At 38.3% G+C, this 16,564-nt stretch overlaps 1 pseudogene; it reads right to left on the bottom strand.

Annotated features, from left to right (window-relative positions):
• Window positions 1-659: 659 nt before the first annotated feature.
• Window positions 660-16,427, bottom strand: LOC132181821 (cytidine deaminase 1-like; annotated as a pseudogene).
• Between the last annotated feature and the right edge of the window lie 137 nt (window positions 16,428-16,564).

Below are 16,564 nucleotides of genomic sequence, written 5' to 3'. Positions count from 1 at the left end.
TGGATCAAACTCAAACATTAGCCCAACCCACTTAACCCAAACAAATAAACCCGTTAAAAAAAAAACACTAGAAACATGCAGTCTCTAGTGATCTGTTGGTATTCCCTTTTTCTGCCGATCTCTTAGTCTGTTTGGCTAGTTTTGTTCATCTCACCAATCAGAATACCAACTTCGGCGGCGCTGCCTCATTTTGGTCGAATGCTTGGGTGGCTGTCACAAACTCACAGTACTTGCACCCCTTGTTATCTGTTGATATCTTAGTCTATGTGCTTCAAAGTTCTTTTTTAAGTTTGGCATAGTTTCGGTGGGAAGTAACAGTTCCTTGAACTGTTTTCTCTCTTTTGGTTGCTATTTCCTTTGTTTTAGGTCTTGGGTTACATTGGTTGCTATTCCACCCCATGAGATCCATCTTGGTGGGAGAGGCCTCTTTGATCACCTTGGGAAGGAAGCCCAAGCTCGATGATCTCACTCGCTGGGAACAAGAAAGATAATTAAATTGAGAATAATTTTTATAGGATTTTGGCACAAATTAAGACCTTTGTCCCCTCTTAGAGGGTGACACATTACACTATAACAAGAAAAGCAAATGTTAGCAAAATACTAGATCTGATCCTTCTACCACCCCTCGCCTACAAAAAATAAAAATCAAATTTATTTACCTAATCTCTCGCCTCTCTATGAGAGAAAAAGTGCACAGCTAGCACATAGGCGAAACGCTGCTCAGGTGAAACGCTGCTCGGGTGAAATGCCACCACCCATGACCCAACAATCATCTCATACCCACCATCGCCCCTATTTGTAACATACACCACTATTGCAGCCTGCTATTGGGAATGGAATTGCAAATCAATATTTTGGAAGCTACGGCATAGGCGAAACGCCACCTTGCACCGAATGCCACCACCCACGACCCAACAATCCCCTCATACCCACCATCGCCCCTATTTGTAACATACACCACCACTGCAGCCTGCTGTTTGAAATAGGACTGCAAATCAATATTTTGCACAGTGGAATAAATTGAATTCCTATACCAAGAATCCTTTATGAAGAATATGTGAAGAACGGTTGCTATTTAAAATTAAATTTCAAGAAAGAATAACACTTACTTGGATATCAACGACCACTTCTGGCTTTGGACAAAAATATTTTTACTTCTCCAAGAACATGTTCTTTCTTGTTCAAAAACATGAAAAATAATTTCTTCTCTTTTTCAAAAACACAACCAACACGTTTTTTTTTCTTCAAGAACACGGCAAATCTAAGGGATGTAGAGGCCTTTAGATCTTCTCACCAATGATTAATAACAACCAACACAGTGAGGACTCTTACTTAGCTCTTTAAATCTTAAACTTTTGTTTTTATGAGTTAACACAAAGAACTATTAATTCTTAGAGAGTTTTTGAGAATTAACTATCAAGAGAACTTGATAGAATGAGTAAGTGATTTGGGAGCCCAAGATCTTCTCTATTTATAGGCTTAGCAAGGAAGTAGAGATAGAGAAATAAGCAATGTTGGACAAATGAGTAGTTCTAATCCACATAGGACTAGAAGAGGCTAAACCTAGTAACAGTAGGAGTATTAATTCTTAGAGAGTTTCTGAGAATTAACTATTAAGAGAACTTGATAGAATGAGTAAGTGATTTGGGAGCTAGTAACAGTAGGGTTTAGAAACCCTAGCCTCCACTTATTTCAACCTCAACACATGGGCCAGAGAGATTTTCTTCATGGTCCATGCATCCCTTTTTTGGGATCTGGGCTTGGCTTTTATCGTAGCCCTTTTCTTCTATTGTCAACGCATAGGCCCAAGGAATTTTTCTGACCTTATGTGTTCCATTATGTTCATACGGCCTCTAGGTTTTATCACAAGCCCAATTGCATTATATCTCTCTAGCCCATGTTTTAAATAAATAAAACATTTAGCCCAATAAATAAGAAGGCCTTATTATGGTTAATGACATCGGCTTGGAGAGGGATTTAAAGGAAAAAAAATATTATTGGTTTAAATATATTTGTAATCATGTCTCCGTGACATTTGTTACGCAACAATATTTTAATCACAATTAATTCTACTAAATAATTGTGACTGCACTCTAATAAATATTTTTGATTAAAAAATTAATCCCTTTGACTTGCTTAATGTTGACTTAAGTTTCATCCATAAAATATTCCGTAGCAGAATTAAGGTTAAGGATACTGCCACTTAATTCTCTACCTCTTTATCTTTGAGTCACTAATTTTACGTTATTCTCATACATGTGAAAAACGCATTTATATATTTTGGTATGCCAACCAAAATGCTCCTGCCGAAGACTCTAAGAATAATAATCATAAAATCTATCTTAATGGAAAATTTCTTATCTTTTTGTTCACCGACAAAAGATTTTGGATTCCCTTTTGGAAAATGTTTTCCCACAATGTTTCATGCAATTACCCAATGTAATGAGGTTAATTCAATCGATGATAGGTATGATACATCTAAGTAATCTACATAAATGATAAAACATGTGAGTCCACAATTCAATTCCATCATAATTTATAATCAAAGTCTAAGTAGTCTTTGAGGAGTTATTGTCTTTCCTTAATATGCAGTATCTTAATGAAAAGACAACTTCTTAATTCGTTCAGTGCCTTAGGATCTCAACACACTATACATCAATCCCGAAGTTACTGCTTTGCTTGATCAAGGTAGATCACCAAGATTCGATGTGTAATAGTCTTACGCAAAATGAAATGTCTAGTTTCATTTACTCATTGCGAACTTTATACATCTAAGGATACAAGGATTATGGACTAAGACCTTGTGTGATAACTACTTTACTCACACCCATAGCCATATTCAATGTAATCCTAAGACTTTTCACATGCATAATAAATATGATGAACTTGGTAATTGGCATATGAAAGACATTTTATATGCCATATGCTCAAATCATTTAATCAGTGAATATAACATATATTCATTATAAACGTTTGAATGTCAACACAAATATAAAATCATTGGGATTTAGGGCACAATTCCTAACACTTATACCGATCTCATGCTCAGGTTAAACACCATAGACTCCATATACGACCTTGTATACAGCTTCCCTTCATAATCCACAAGCGCCACACCAGATGAGCACTTGATGTACGGCGTATGGGACCTGTTTGCAGCCTCCAAAGCCACGTATTGCAATTCACCGCCAACCCCACAAATGCCATTGCATAATGGCATCTAGCTCTTGCTCAAAAATGACAATTGTTATGGTGTGGCTCTAGGAGTAAATGTACATCGTCTGAAAACAAGTCATGGGGTCCGAACGAGTGGGAGAGGAAGTTTCACAAGAAGGGCGTAAATTGGTTGGAGCTAGAGTTGGGTTCATCGGTTATGAGAAGGTTGATGTTGGGGACGTCAGGGTCACAGACCTCCTAGAGAAACTGGTTGCAGAGGCCGCAGGGGGTGGAGGAGATGACAAGGTAGTTGAGGTCGGGCTCGGCATTAAGGGAGAGATTGGTGAAGAGGAACTGCTCTTCATGGACAGAATGGTGGAGAGGGAGACTGGGGAAATCAAGGTTGATCACACACGGCACCAACGTGGAAATAGGAGATGGGAGGGTGGGTGATGTAGACCAAAAAGTTAAGGATTCCATAAAGAAGAGCGATGATGTAGGAGGAAACTCTCACCTGGCGAGTTCTACTAAAAATGTCATATCTATAGTTTCTGATGTCGAATTGGAGCAAGCTTGGTGGCATTGGAAAGCTAATTTAAATATATATAAAATTATGTTTCACAGGGTTCAGCTAATTCCAACATTTACAAGATCAAAGCAAGCCATAAAGAGAAGACTAGAAAGTTGGGCAGAATTGTTTGTGTGATTTTGAGCTGAGGAGCCAACAAAGAGGCTTGATTGCAATCGCGTCTGGACAAGATTGTAGACAAGGGATCAGTTGGAGTCACAGAGGCTTGTTTGCAACCTTGTCCGAATGAGTTTGCAGATGCGCCTCACAGTTTTGCTGAATTCAACTTTATTTCATATTATTATTAGGTTTAGGGTTTAGAGGCCTATATATACATGTTTTATAGATCCTAAAACGTAGATTTTGATTATATGTGAGTTTTTATCGATTAGATTACTCAGAGTTGAGTTTCTTCATTATTTTTCTTCACACCCTAGAGAGTATCTAGCATTTAGAAAAGATTTCTTAGATTTTTTGATCATATCAAGATCTAGAAATATATCAGTTAGTTATTGTTGTTCTTCTTTACAGCCCGCTAAGTTGCGCTACATCAATGGGCAAGGCGATGGGCGAAGGAGACGAGCGTGGGGAGGAGCTGGAAGACTGTGAGGTTGGAGTCTTTGGCCATGGATTTGACTTTTGAGGCTAGGATGACAAATATGGGTTTGTCCACTTTCGTGGGGGTGGGGATTAAGGGAGATGAGAGAGCTCCGCATGGGCATGGGTGGTGGCGTTCCACCTATGCGGCTTTTGGCTTGTGTGTTGGTTGTGCAATTTTTCTCTCAAAGACAGGTTTGGGATTAGATAAATAAATGATACTTCTTTCTCCTTAGACGATCAAATCCAATGTTTTGCTAACATTTATTTTTCTTGTTGTAGGGTGTGATAAGTGCCGAATGTTGCACATTCAAGCCCCTTAATTTACATATGTTAATTTCTTCGCATTGTTATTTGTTTGATTTTGTTTTGTTTTTGTGTTTCAGGTCTTATTTGACAAACCATTGAAAATTGGGCTTAAAATGGCAAAAAGCTGAGTATTCTGGATCTAGGATCGAGCATAGCTACTCCTGAGCTCGAGCGCACCTGCGCTCGAGCATCTGCGGCCAGGGATCGAGCGCATAACAGCTAGGCTCGAGCGCACTGTGCTCGAGCACACAAAACTTCAGATCGAGCGCACTCGGGCGTGTATTGCATAGCAGCAATCCTTTTCCAGCGTGGATTTGGTTTTTAGTCTCCCAATTGGACTAGGAGACTGACCTCCGGTTTTCTGAGGGTTTCTAGGGTCTTTAGGGTTTTCCTAATCCCTATAAATAGGGCTCTAAACATTGTAAACAGACACACCGCTTCCTAGAGCTAGAAATCAGAAATTTGTCTTTGGAACTTAGAAGATCATGAGCGGCTAAACCCCTTCGTGGGGTGTTGATGTAACCCTATCCAAACACAATGGTTTGATTGTATTTAATTTCTAGATTTTCAATTTATGCATGTTGATTGTATAACTATGAAGATTGCTACAATTGATTTCTGTTCTTCATATTAAATGCAATTGTTCTTAAATTTCAAAATCAATATTTGTGAAATTCTTCTCTTGTCTTAGAAAGTATTTTACTTTTATTGAAATCAAATCATTCTTGTTTTCTGTGATTATGAGGATGATGGTTATACAATGGGTTTAATTGACATGTGATCAATAGGATTTGATAGGCCATGCTTAGGGAAGACGGTTTGTACTACACCCTAGTTTAGTGTAATTTAGGTAGATAGTCTGTGCCAACCGAAGTTGGGTTACACTTATTCATTGATTGTGTGTATCCTGTTAACAAATTTGATAATTTATACCTAGGGAAGACGGGTCATACCGCATCTCAGTGGTTAGGTGGACGATCCGTGCCAGCCGAAGATAGATTATGCTTATTCTTTAATAAGGTAGTTTCTTGTTTATTTATAACATGCATAGAATGAATTTCTGGGATTAATTATGATTAACCATTGTTGTGCGGATAGAGGTGAAGTCAATACCCTACGCTCTCTCTTATTTTAAATCTCTTTTATTTTCATGCACTTTAAGTTTTAAAGAAAATCAAATCAATTCTCTTTTTAATTAAGTTCTTTTTGATCTTTCAAACTTGATAATAAAACCCCTACAGTCCATGAGGTTCGACACCCTCTCTATAGCCATATCCTACTAAGATTCGTCCTATTGCGAGTAAATATTTTTATAATTGATATTTTTGGTCACAAAAATACCACATCAATTTTTGGCGCCGTTGCCGGGGACTGCTTAACGGTTTCATTATCTAAATTTAAGGATTGATTTTAGCTTAATAATTTATTTTTCTGTTTTAAGTTGCTAATTTTAATTATGTTGTGTGTTTGGTTTTTATTTTAGAATTTGCAAACAGGTCTGTAGCTGCCTTCTCTGTGACTGCGATCGAGAGCAGGTCGCGTGCGATCGAGCGCACAGACACATTCCAGCAGGAATCAAGCCAGCAACGCTCGAGCTTTCCCCTCCTATGCTCGCACCCATCTGTAGCAGTACGCTCGAGCGCACCCTTCCGTGCGATCGAGCGCACTTGTGGCAACCTACATCCAAAATCCTAGGGCATCTAATGGCTGTTTGTGAGCTTTACTTTTCTATTTTAGCTTAGTTTTTTTTTTCTATTTTGTTTATGCTCTATCGCCGTTCTTTGTCTTTTCCATTAATTTCTTGTGACCTTGAAATTGAACGCACTCTTAGACAAATTAGATCCCAAAGGACCCCTAATTTGCTAGAAGAGCGTTCCACTGAGACCATGGGAAACGGTAACCACGTAGCTTTACAAGATCATTATCTTCCTACCACTTACACTACTCCCACATGTCTCCGGCTGCCAGAAATTACGGCAACCCATTACGAAATTAAGCCCAGCACTATACGAAGTTTACCTTCTTTCCTAGGGCTTAGCATTGAAAATGCTTATAACTTCCTCAGTGATTTTGAAGCAATTTGTGATACCACTAAAATGAATGGATTCACTGAGGATGCCCTAAGGATGCGTCTTTTTCCTTTCTCCCTCAAGGAAAAAGCCAAACATTGGTTCCAGTCCTTGACATTCAACTCTATCACTTCTTGGGCTCAATTGTAGCAATAATTTCTTAAGAAATATTTTCCAATAGGAATGACCAATGACACTAGGAGAGCTATCACTACCTTCTCCCAATATGAGGGAGAAGATTTCCATGAGACTTGGGATAGGCTGCAGAGCTTGCTTAGATCATGTCCACACCACGCTGTCCCGAAATGGCAGCTAGTGCAGTATTTCTATGATGGCCTGACCGAGTCCAATAGAAAAATGGTGGATGCATCATGTAGAGGAACATTTATGTTAAAAAGCGAAGATGAAGCATGGTCTATGTTTGAAAATTTGAGTAACAATTCTCTTCAGCAGGTTTCCACCAGACGAAGGGCACCAGCACCTAAAGCACTCAAGCCAGAGAGTTTGTATGAAGCAGACCATTCCCCAAACATGGCCAACCAAGTAGTTGAGGCTATCACCAAGAACCTAGACCAATGGATGACTACTGGTTTTGCTCCTAATGCTGCTCACACGCACACACTACCTGAATCATGCTCATTCTGTTCTAATCCTATGCATCATGTAAATAACTGTCCTGTTACTGGAAATTATACTGATATTGCTAATGAGCAGGTTAATGCAGCTTTCTCTAGACCGGGTAATGATCCATATTCCAATGCCTACAACCCCGGGTGGAGAAATCATCCAAATTTCTCATGGAAGAATCCAAATTCGGGCAACTCAGCCCCAGGGCCACACAATCAAGCTCAATCCAATAGGCAGCCCTACCAACCTCATTCCACTTACCAGCCTCCACAACAGCAATTCCAGGCCGCACCACCTCCCTCAGATTTTAATTTTGAGGGTCGGATGCTAAAAATGATGAGTGAGCTGGTGGGCGAGATAAAGTAGACTGTCAAATCTCAAGAGAAAATAGTAAACTCACATTCCCAGTCCATTGCCAAGCTAGAAGCTCAAGTAGGACAACTTACCAATGCCCTCAATAGGAGGGATGAAGGAAAGCTTCCAAGTCAAACAGTGACCAACCCTAGGGGACTATACATGGTAGAAGAAAGCACGCCTCATCTAAAGCAAGTTCAAGTTGTCACCACATTGCGAAGCAGAAGACTGGTTGACAATCATGTGGAAGAAAAGAAGGATGAGCAAATTGAGGCCCCACATAATCTGCATCAGGACGAGGGTAAACAAGTATGCATTGAGGCATCTTCATCATCTGCCCCCACTCCTGAGGTACCATATGAGCCTAAGGTTCCATTCCCAGAGTGGCTTAAGGCACCCTCCCACTTCGGGAAACAAGGAGAGAAGATACAAGACATGATGGAAACCTTCAAGCAGGTTCAAATCAACATCCCACTCCTTGAGGCCATCAAGCAAATTCCAGCCTATGCAAAATTTCTCAAGGACTTATGCAATCAAAAGAGGAAGAATCAGAAGCACATTCCCAGGAAGGTCATTCTCACCAAGCAAGTAAGCTCTCTGATTCAGCATAACACTCCTCTAAAGTTCAAAGACCCTGGAGAGCCTACAATTTCGTGCATCATCGAAAACACTGAGATTGAGAGAGCTCTCCTCGACTTAGGAGCTGGTGTTAATCTGCTTCCATACTCAGTATATCAGAAACTGGGCTTAGGGGAATTGAAACCGACAAGTACTGTCTTGCAATTGGCTGACTGCTCGATCAAGAAACCCCATGGGATTGTGGAAGATGTCATTATCAAGGTGGACAAGTTCTACTATCCAGTTGACTTTATAGTTTTGGACACAAAACCGGTCTTAAATCCAGAGAAGCAGATTCCAGTCATCCTTGGGTGTCCTTTCCTCGCCACAGCCAATGCATGCATCAATTGCCGGACCGGAGTAATGAAGATCTCTTTTGGGAATATGAAGATCAGATTGAACATCTTCAATGCCTTCCAGAATGCACCCAATCAGAATGCATGTTTCTTCTTGGATGACATTGGAGAAACTGTTGAAGACCCACCTTCTGATCCTCTATCTGAAGTTCCATCATGGAGCAACCCACCGGAGCCTATGCCTCTCACTTCAAGTATTCCACCACCTGATGACAACCCCACAGGGGACACATTTCATTCAGAGGTTGCTGAAATGGATTTCATTGGGGTGGAAATTTTTTTGGCAAATTCCCTGACTACCACAGTTTTTGAGAACTCCCATAGAGACAAGAGGTTGATCATGAAACCAGTTCAAGACAAACACCCTAAACATAGCCACAGGGAGCATCAAGACCTATTAGCTGAGAGAAGCAGTTTTGGGATGTTAAGATGAATCCTCTTCCTTGTGGAGTGCTACATGATCATAAAGAAGAAGGGATGGAAGAGCTTGCTTGGACTTCTGAAGGATCGAGGTAAGATCCTTCGGGACTTGGACTTACATTGAGAAATACCTCATAGGATCAAGCGTAGGCCCTGTGCGCTTGACTCCTCATTCCACCAGGGTACATGATCTCCATCCAGGTTTACTTTATCCATTGTTGTTTCCTTCCTTGATTATGTTTTTGCAACAATGAGTGCACTTGATTGGTATTTGGTTGGAGTATCACTTTGTTTTTCAGGACATGTGATTTTGCATTCAAGTTTGGGGGTATGATATGCCCCTATCTGCTCGTTCAGGTATTCCTATACTCTTGATCTTATTCTTCAGTTCTATAGATACATTGGGGACAATGTATGATTCAAGTTGGGGGGTATGGAAAAACACAACACGGTCTATTTTTGTTGTTATGTCATTTTTAAGCATATGGTTGAGCTTTGATTCTGGTTTAAATTTCATTGATAGGCTTAAAGTTATGAACACATGATCATATGACTTAGGAATTTTGAGTCTTGTTACTTACTTTCGGCAAATGAGATGCTTCTTGTTTCAATTTAAATCTATCTTGAGCACACTAGCACATATTTGTGAGGTATGAATTTTGAGACCAATTATGTTTGTTTTCAATGTCTTGAGTTCTGTTGGGTGACATATTGGATGAATAACTTTGGCATGCTATACATGTATTAAAAAAAAAAAAAAAAAATCAAGTTTGAATTTTTCCCTGAGTAACCGGACTTCTTGCCTCATTAAGCAGTGAGTGTTTGTGTCAAAAAGTAAAAATTTTGGGTTGATTAATAAAATGGCTAGCTTAGTTTCGTAGCCTTTTTGACTCGAGTTAGTAAATCCTTAGGGGTGTCTTCACACGGAATGCCCTAAAGCTATTTGGTTTGGAAGACATTGACTTAACACTCAATACATGGGTCAACTAGAAAGCTTGAGGGAGATAAGCATTGCAAAGCCTACAAAAAAAAAAAAAAAAATGTATGCCTTGGCTGTTTCATTTGATATGAAGTCCAATGAATTCTGAGATGGTGATTCATTCATCTTGGAATTATTTTGAAACCTCATGACTATGTGTTAGTTCACTTTGCACTAATTGAAATATATGTATCTCAATCTGCCATTTGTAGGTGATTTGACTTGTAACTTCTTTGGAATTTTGAAGATGGAGTTTATAATTTTAAGCTTGCTAATGAATGAGACCCATTATTTTTATGATGTTTTATCCTTTTGAATGACATAATGATGAAAATGTTTGTGGGTATCATTCTAGAAAACCCTCACGAAACTTCACTCGTCCTCTAAGAAACTCCTAGTGGTTTAAAAGGCTTGTTGCATATGCTAAATGCAACCGTACATCCCACGAAAGATGGATTTATCTTTTTATTTTTCACTTTATTTTCTGTTTGTATTGCTAAGGGACTAGCAATATGTAAGTTGGGGGGGTGTGATAAGCGCTAAATGTTGCACATTCAAGCCCCTTAATTTACATATGTTAATTCCTTAGCATTGTTATTTGTTTATTTTGTTTTGTTTTTGTGTTTCAGGTCTTATTTGACAAACCATTGAAAATTGGGCTTAAAAGCGCAAAATGCAGAGCATTCTAGATCTAAGATCGAGCGCAGCTACTCTTGAGCTCGAGCGCACCTGCGCTCGAGCGTCTGCGGCCAGGGATCGAGCGCATGCTTGCGCTCGTGTGCATAACAGCTAGGCTCGAGCACACAAAACTTCAAATCGAGCGCACTCGGGCGTGTATTGCACGGCAGTAATCCTTTTCCAGTGTGGATTTGGTTTTCAGTCTCCCAATTGGACTAGGAGATTGACCTCCGGATTTCTGAGGGTTTCTAGGGTTTTTAGAGTTTTCCTAATCCCTATAAATAGGGCTCTAAACATTGTAAACAGACACACCGCTTCCTAGAGCTAAAAATCATAAATTTGTCTTTGGAGCTTAGAAGATCATGAGTGGCTAAACCCCTTCGTGGGGTGTTGATGTAATCCTATCCAAGCACAATGGTTTGATTGTATTTAATTTCTAGATTTTCAATTTATGCATGTTGAATGTATAATTATGAGGATTGTTACAATTGATTTCTGTTTTTCATATTAAATGCAATTGTTCTTAAATTCCAAAATCAATATTTATGAAATTCTTCTCTTGTCTTAGAAAGTATTTTACTTTTATTGAAATCAAATCATTCTTGGTTTCTGTGATTATGAGGATGATGGTTATACAATGGGTTTAATTGACACATAATCAATAGGATTTGGTAGGCCATGCCTAGGGAAGACGGATTGTACTACACCCTAGTTTAGTATAATTTAGGTAGACAGTCTGTGCCAACCGTAGATGGGTTGCACTTATTTATTGATTGTATGTATCATGTTAAAGAATTTGATAATTTATACCTAGGAAAGACGGGTCGTACCGTATCTTAGTGGTTAAGTGGACGATCCGTGCTAACTGAAGATAGATTATGCTTATTCTTTAATAAGGTAGTTTCTTGTTTATTTATAACATGCATAGAATGAATTTTTGGGATTAATTATGATTAACCATTGTTGTGCGGATAGAGGTGAAGTCAATACCCTACACTCTCTCTTATTTTAAATCTCTTTTATTTTCATGCACTTTAAGTTTTAAATAAAATCGAATCAATTCACTTTTTAATTAAGTTCATTTTGATCTTTCGAATTTGATAATAAAACCCCTGCAGTCCTTGAGGTTCGACACCCTCTCTATAGCCATATCCTACAAAGATTCATTCTATTACGAGTGGTAATTTTTATAATTGATATTTTTGGTCACAAAAATACCACATTAGTGACATGTGACTCTCTCATTAGAGGGTACAAAATTCTTGGTTTGTGCCAAGACCTTATAAAAGTTATTCTCAATTAGATTATGTCGGACTTGCAACTTCTCTATTTAGGAGAAATACACCGACCTTTTGCTTCGATATATGGAACACAACAACGAAGAGACAAACATTGTTGTGCCGCATGGGCACTAAAAAAAAAATTGACTCTTCTCTTTTGTTAGTTATTTTCTTTCGTGTGAAAATGAGATTTAGGAAAATTAGAGCTTTAGGCTTTGAGTGATTTCCTCCCTACTACTCGTTGTACTCCATATTTTGATAATAAATTTTCTCTAGATCACCTGCTTGTGTATGTAGGTGTGTTAAGCCGAATTAGTACATCTTGTCTACTTCTTTGGAAATCCTAAATTTATATTTTGTCACAACAAATTAGTATTAGAACTTTGATATTTATTTTGCGGAATGGCTACTGCAAAATTTGAAGTAGAAAAATATGACGGTCATAATAGTTTTAGCCTTTGGCACATCAAGATGCATGCCTTGTTCGACAAGGCCTTGCGAAGATTTTGGATGGTAAGGCGCCATCAACATCATCAAATGAGGAAATTGCAGAACTTGAAGAATTCAATTTTATTGTCTCTTTTAAATAGAATATTGAAAGAAGAAACTACTGTTTTGTGTTGTGGTGTGACTTTTCAACCTTCAATGAAATCACGTTGTCCCACTAGCTCTTCCTTTTCCTACTTGGTTTCAGATTCATTGTTGGTCTTGTATTTGGAAAAGTAGCCGACTTTGAGTTGGTTTTGTCTTTGTCCTTATGGGATTGCAGTAGAAGTTTGAAGACTTACAGTCTTCTTAAGTGCACTGCCTCTACCTAATGTATAAAGCCATATTGTGTGCAAACTAGGGCTCAGTGTGGGCGACAAATTGAGTGAGATCAAAAGTTTATTTAAGGGCAGCAAACGTTGTTTTCTTCTGGGGTTTTTGGACGAGCCACAAACAAGAAATAAGAAGAAATATGTGGTGCAAAGTGAGAGAAAAACTAGAGATCAGCTGACATTTGTCTTTTGTATTCTAATTTGAAAATAATCTCTCTTGAGTGATAATGATATTTGGGTATATTGGGACTTTGAGTTCTGAATGATTTTCTCTCTATTATTTTTGTACTCCATCTTTTGATAGTGAATTTTCTCCGAGTTGTCTCTATTAATGGATGTAGGCTTGTTAAGCCGAACCACTTAAATCTCGGTGTCGTATGTGATTGCGCAAGCGCTCTTAATTTGGGACGCCTGCTATCCAATCGCCCTTAATTAGGGGCGCCTGCTAGCTAGGCGCCCTTAATTAGGAGTGTCTGCCAGCTAGGCGCCCTTAATTAAGTGCGCCTGGCAGGCAAGCACACTTAATTAGGGGCACTTGCCAGCCATACGCCCTTAATTAAGGGCGCCTACCAGCTAGTCGCCCTTAATTAAGGGTGCTTGGCTGGCAAGTGCCCTTAATTAGGGGTGTTTGCCAGCCAGGCGCACTTAAATAAGGGTGCCTGGATAGCAAGCGCACCAAAATTATTTTTGTTAGTGCGCGAGCTTAATTTTCCTAGCTCTCGCCTAATACTTTCCCCTTCAATATTTTCCCTCTCCCTGTACAGTGTCTTTAATTCAAATAAATCTTATGAAATTTTTTGTTAATTCTAACCCAACGCCCACCCACTCACCACCGAATCCCTACCTATGAACTAGTCACACGTACGTGATGGCCAGTTGATCCCGTCCGACTAAACAACCTTGACCAACGGAATGTGGGTTTTGGTACCGAAAGGATATAGTTTAATTTGATGGCCGTGGTCGTAATGTAAAGTTAGTAGTTGATGGAGATATATGGTAATCGAGTGGTCGCAATTCATTGGGCGGAAATGATAATTACCCATAAAATTTACAAATTAATTTTTTATTTTTTATTTTTATTTTATTTTTAATTTTTAAATATGGGCTGGTTGCTGGTTGGTAGCCACCCCCTTTGGGGGAAGGGGTGGCCAAGGAGCCACCCTGGTGTCTATTTCTGTCCGGCCACCCCCTCCCCCGCCCTCATTTTTTTTAATATTAAAAATAATTTATATATTTAATATATTTATTTACTTTTAAATAATAATGACATGTATCATCATTCTATTGGTGATGACGTGATACACTAAGGGCATCTCAAGCAGTGTAGCTAAAATTGAGATATTAGCTATACATTTAGCTATTTTTGCCATTTTTTTTGCTCCAACAGAATAACTTCATATTAGCTATTATACCTTAATTAATACAGTGAATAGCTTCATATTGCTATTCACTGTAGCACACTAGATTGTTGAATATATATAATATTATTTCCACATTATTTTATCTCTCTTCTCTCTCTCCCTCAACGTTTCTCTCTCTTCTCTCTTCTCTCCCCCCTCAACGTTTCTCTCTCTTCTCTGTTCATGAATTTATGACACAAATTCAAATATTTGGAATCACTAAAAACTTCCTAAAAAAAATTGCAGAGCTGGCCTTGGGGGGTTTGGGTTGAGAGGGAATAGCTGGTCATGGGAGGTTTGGGTTTGGGTTGAGAGGGAAGAGTGAGAGAGAGAGAGAGAGAGAGAGAGTCTAGAGAGAAAAGTGAAAAAAATAAAATAAATAAAGATTAAAAATATAAATTTTTTTAAAAAAATAGAGAATGATATAAAGAATCTATTGGAGTTGGTATTAAAAATTGAGTATAGCTAAAATAGAGAATTGTGCTTTTTGACTAGGTAGAATACCTCTTACTGCTGTAGATGCTCTAATGGAATCCGTTAGCTATTTGACAGAATTTAATTAATTACAAGAATTAAATTATTATTGTGGCCTATCCCGATAATTTTTGAATTAGTATTATTTTTGTTTTTATATCACATAGATGAATTTTTAATCTAGACAACCACATTAACTGATTTTGCATTTATATATTTTTTAGTTTAAGTCTCTTTTAAATGTTTTTTAATTTTTAGTATTTACTTTTTATTTTTATAAATAAATTTATAAGCTAGTGTTTTCTAATTTTAATAAATTTATAAGTGTTTTTAAATTTTAATACATTTATATTTTTTTGTTTTTGTGAGCGGGAACATAATTATGATTCCTCAGCTCCCGCTCTCCCTCAATATGTATTTTTCCTAACCTCTCCCCGCGCGCCCCGCCAGTCCCCCCCCCTCTCTCTGCATCAGGATAGATATATATATATATATATACGTGATATATATTTTCAATCCCTAGCCTCTCCCCTCTCCCTCAATATATATCGCTCCATATCTCTCTCTACTGCGCCAGTCTCCCTCTCTCAATCTCGATTTTCCTATCTCTCTCCGGCGCCCAGTGACCCGCACGGTTGGCCAACCCACCGGCCTTCTTCTCCAGTCGAAACCAGCCGGCCTCTCTCTACGTTCCTGTACTGGTGAGTCTCTCTCTGTCTCTGTCTCTGTCTCTGTTTTTCTTTGATTCTGTTGTCTCTTTAAGTTGTTAATTTGGGATTCTAATAGTTAGATTTTTGATTTATTATGATTTTTAGGAGAATTAGGGATTTTAAATTCAGCAAAGTTTTCTCTGCTTTTAGGGTGTAGTTGGTTTATTCGGTTAAGTATAAGTTCAAGTTGCTGGTCATCACAAGTTTCCAACACTTTCTGTACAACATAGTTTGCAAACTGATCTTTCATCATCGCCTAGAAAAGAAGAATGGGTCAGAAAAGTTCACGTAACCATGAAACCAGGGTGAAAAAACATTAGCAAATAAACTACCTTGCAGACACAGAGAACGGCCAAAAACTGTACAGTTAGGAAACCTTATGAACTGCTGATCTAAAAATTTAAATACCCAATTCACTTGAAAAAAAAATTAGGCATAACTACAAGAACACTTGAGATGAAGCTTTGGTGATGCCAAGAGACAAACACTATATTTACAGAAACCTTCAATAATCTAAGGTTCACAATTCCAATTGGCATGTTCGGCCCCATAAATCAGAAAATATCTGTTGAAATACAGGGGTATCCCAAACTAACAATGTACACCATGGAATAATGAGAGGCGTGGAAGGGCAGGGTTCTGATACTGACCTATTCTATTTAAAAGAATAATAAGAGAGATAGGATGGGGTTCTGATACCAGCCTATTCTATTTCAAATATTAATACGAGAGCTTTATTTAAAAGAACTTAATTCACCTTGACAAATATATGTAACAAAAAGCTTGAACAGGCTTTGTCATATTTAATGATAGGTAGGACTTGGACAATTAACAAACCTGAAGGGGCTCATTTTCATCAGTGGAACCAAGCATCTCATTAACCAGGGCCTGGCGTTCTGTTGGAGTTCCAAAACTTAAACATTTTTCTATAACATTGGAGGCAAACTTCTGCTGGCTCATCTGAACTATCTGACCAGTTAATTTAGTTGCTTTTGTAATTGATGTAGGATGCATTCATTACAAGGGTCAATCATGTTTGAATCTTTTAGCTTTTCTATCCTAAAAGATCCTTATATCTTACTGAATGGGCTGAGAACAGTTTATGAATGATTTATTTAGTTATTAAGTATAATGCAGCCTCTATGTTATCT

The sequence above is a fragment of the Corylus avellana genome, chromosome 5, assembly GCF_965113065.1.
Source record: "Corylus avellana chromosome 5, dhCorAvel1.hap1.2, whole genome shotgun sequence".
NCBI classification, from domain to species: domain Eukaryota; kingdom Viridiplantae; phylum Streptophyta; class Magnoliopsida; order Fagales; family Betulaceae; genus Corylus; species Corylus avellana.
Note: the sequence above shows the minus strand (reverse complement) of the source record. Positions and strands in the feature narration are given on the sequence as shown.